Raw genomic sequence first — 3,883 nt, 5'->3', positions numbered from 1 at the left:
GAGGCAGGAGGATTACAAATTTGAGGCCAGCCTGAGCAATTTAGTAAGACCCTGTCTCAAAATAAGAAATAAAAAGGGCTGGGGATGTGGTTTAGAGGTGCAGCACCCCTTGATTCAATCACTGGAACCAAAAAAATGTTCATTGCTTATAGACAGCAGACAGTTGAGTCTTGCTTTTGTATCAAGTCTGGCAATCTCTATTTCTCAACTGCAGTGTTGAGTAATTAACACGATTAGATTTAAGTCTTTTCTTCTGTGCTTGGCTCCTTCCCTCTTTCCCCCCATCTTTTGTTGTGGTGGTGGTGCTGCTGCTGGGGATTGAACCCAGGGCCTTGTGCATGCGAGGCAAGCACTCTACCAACTGAGCTAGATCCCAGCCCTCCCCATGTCTTTTGGATTAACCAAATATGTTTAGTATTAAATTTTATCCTATCAACTTATTTGTTATTCCTCTCAGTTTATTTTAGTGGCGTCTCTAGAGCTACAGTTTACCTTCAAATACATACCACTTCATATATGAAGTAAGAACCTTAAAACTGCATATCTACAATTTCCCCTTTCCCATCTTTTATGTTATTATTGCCATACTTTACTTGTGTTCTAACTGCCCCCTCTAAGTTATTTTGGCTTACACAAGTATCTTCAACACAGATATATATGTGAATATATACACACTCTTTATTCATTTGCATGGATCTGAATTTCCATCTGATATCATTTTGTTTTGGCCTGAAGAACTTTAACATTTCTTGTACTACAGGTCTGTTGGTAATGAGTTCTCTTAACTTCTGTTTGTCTGAAAATATTTTAATTTTGCCTTTATTCTGAAAGATATGTTAACTGGATATTATAAACACCCCCTCTCCAACGTACAGATACCTATATGAATATATTTCTTCATTAACGAGTTTTTTAATTTGATACCGGGGATTGAACTAAGGGTCACTCAACATTGAGCCACATCCCCAGCCCTATTTTGTATTTTTATTTAGAGACAAGGTCTCACTGAGTTGCTTAGCGCCTTGCTTTGCTGAAGCTGATTTTGAACTCGAGATCCTCCTGCCTTAGCCTCCCAAGAAGCTGGGATTATAGACATGCGCCACCAAACCCGGCTCATTAATGAGTTTTCTCTCAGCACTTTAAAGATACACCATTGTGTCCTGGCTTATGTTATTTCTGGTGAGAAATTACTTACCGTCTTTATTTTGGGTTTCCTATTACAATCTGTCTTTTCCCTCTAAGTGCTTTTAAGCCTTTTCCTTTGCCTCTGGCTTTCAGCATTGTTGAGTCAGATGAGGCTTTGCTGTGCATTATTCTGCTTTGGATTTTTTGAATTTCTCGAATGTATGGATTTAGAGTGTCATCAATACTTTTTCTGCCTCTTCCTTTTCTTAGACTCCTGGCGCATGTAAGGCAGATTTCCTCACGTTGCCCTACAGGTCACGGAGGCTCCATTTATTTCTCTCATTCATTTGGTCTTCCTTAGGGCTTCAGTGAACTTGTGTACATGGTGGTACAATCTGCTGTGCTTCGCGTTCATCTATCTTTCCTTCTGTGGTGTCGAATCTCCTGTATGCCCAACAAGTGAAAGCTCCATTTCAGATAGTCTATTTTTTAATCTGTAGAGGTTCCATTAATTATAACATTTTCTTCTTATGTTCTCCTGTTTATATGTGTACACAGTTGTAAGTAGCTGTTTTTAGCATTGAGCATTATCATCTGCTAATTCAATGATCTATCATACAGCTCTCCAGCCCTGTTAGCTGGTTTTTCCCTCCTGACATAGATCACATTTTTCTCTTCCTTTACACGTCTAGTAACTTTTGATGTGTGTGGTGCTGGGTTTCAAACACCAGCTGCCTGTGAGGCAAGTGCTCTATCACTGAGCCCCAACCCATCCTATTCTAATATATTATATAACTTACTTATTCTGCTTATTGTCAGTCTCCATCACCAGAAGGGAAGCTTCATGAAGCTGTAGGGATTATTTTGTCTGATTTACTGCTGTTTCCCCACCATCTAGAATAGTGTCTTGCAGTAGTGGGTGCTCAGTCATCATAATAGGAACACTTATGTAGTGCCTGCCAGGAGTGGGCCAGGCATATTTTAAGTGCTTTGTATTTGTAAACATTTATTGAATTATTGAGTTAATGTATACTTTTTAAATGGGTCTCAGAAAACTATTGATTTGTAGGTTTTTGCTTTTGAGGTTTTTGTGAATAGGGTTACCTATTAGTCATCAAGCAGGATTGACAAATGAAAATTTGTTTGGAAGATCAACCCCAGGTTGTAACAGTGGCTATTCATGTCACTATGTGGAGAAGGACTGAAGTCCGGCCGTGGTACCATAACTGATACCTGTTGTCCCAGAGAACGGAGGCATGGAGGTCTTGCTTCTGCAGGGTTGCTGACTGTATGGAGGGTTAACTTATCACGTTGGTTTAAATGGCTAGCGTGCGTGCATGTGTGTGTGTGTGTGTGTGTATGTGTGTGTGTACATGTTCATACAATGCAATATATTTTCTTTTTTAACTTTTAGGTAATTTGATGCTGTACAAAAGTCAAACATTGGGCGTAATACTTAATATAATATTGAATTTCAACATTGAAAAAGGTCTGTGAAAGAAAGAACTTATAAGTAATGATCACATTGTAACTAATGCTGTTTTCCCTCCTTCTGGTATGAAGAAAATATTTTTTATCGTCAATTATTGCTATGGAGGTTTTTGGTTCATACTGTGAAACTATCAGGGCTAATGCGCACGTTACAGAATTGTACTCTTCAACTGATTGCTAAGCAAATTTCATCTAGCAGTTCACCACCTTCTACCAAGAAAACTCAGACTTCTAAGTCTGCAACCTACTCTTTTCTGTGTATGTACTTCATAGAACATGGGGTTTAATTTTCTACATTTCCATGTTTTTGAAGAAGTGTCACTTCAGAACAAACATGCTACTTCTGCTTTTAAACTTATTAGACTTCCTTTTCATGGAGGGTTTTTATAGATTCTAAGGTACCAGGGAGCTTCATTTTTCTTCCTGGCTAAATAATGTGATATGTTTGAAGGATCCTATGAAACTAATTATTTTACCTCTTTCAGCTGAAATTCTCTATAAAAGGAGTCATGTAGAATGGTTCTATTATAGTTCATTCCTGTTGGCAACTACTATTTAAATTTATCATTCATTATTTAACAAAAGCCGGGAAATTCTTGAGGACTCAGGAAAAATAAAGTTACTCTTCTAATATTATGTGGGAAGTTTTTTCTTTTGAAGAAAAAATACTTAATGTTAGCATCCGCACGAAAACTAGACATTCAGTCCAAAGTGGTGTCACCTTCCTCCACCCTTTCAGTGACCCCTTCACGGTCAGCCAGAAATGCTGGCGCGTAACAAAAAGAATGGAAGTCACAGACACATCTCTCCGTCCTTCCAACATCCCTTAAGTTATCACCTTAGGCTGACCTCCCCTTGATGAGGACCCTTGGATGTGGAGAGGGGCCAGGTCTTCCCTAGAGGCACACACTGAATTTGTAAAGAGGATCCTGAAACTTCTTCTCCACCCTGAGATATTTGAAGATCTGATAGTCTAGTATTTAGCATCCTATGATAGACCATAGAAATTCTAGGCGTACAGTATGTAGTCAGGGGTCAGTACTGAGGAGGAAGAGTTTTTTGGTTTTTAATGTTTTTTTAGTTGTAGATGGACACAATACCTTTATTTTATTGTTTATTTATATAGGGTGCTGAGGATCGAACTCAGTGCCTCACGTGTGCGAGGCAAGTGCTCTGCCACTGAGCCACAACCCAGCCCTAGATTTTCAATTTTTTAAAAAATATTTTTTTAGTTGTAGATGGACACAATACCTTTATTTTTTATGTG

The 3,883-nt window shown here is 38.6% G+C and overlaps 1 non-coding gene across 1 annotated transcript; it reads right to left on the bottom strand.

Annotated features, from left to right (window-relative positions):
• Window positions 1-303: 303 nt before the first annotated feature.
• On the bottom strand, window positions 304-378 carry Trnaa-cgc (transfer RNA alanine (anticodon CGC)). The gene has a single exon. It is a non-coding gene; the product is annotated as a tRNA-Ala (tRNA).
• Window positions 379-3,883: the final 3,505 nt, after the last annotated feature.

The sequence above is a fragment of the Urocitellus parryii genome, chromosome 11 (assembly GCF_045843805.1).
Source record: "Urocitellus parryii isolate mUroPar1 chromosome 11, mUroPar1.hap1, whole genome shotgun sequence".
Lineage (NCBI taxonomy): Eukaryota > Metazoa > Chordata > Mammalia > Rodentia > Sciuridae > Urocitellus > Urocitellus parryii.
Note: the sequence above shows the minus strand (reverse complement) of the source record. Positions and strands in the feature narration are given on the sequence as shown.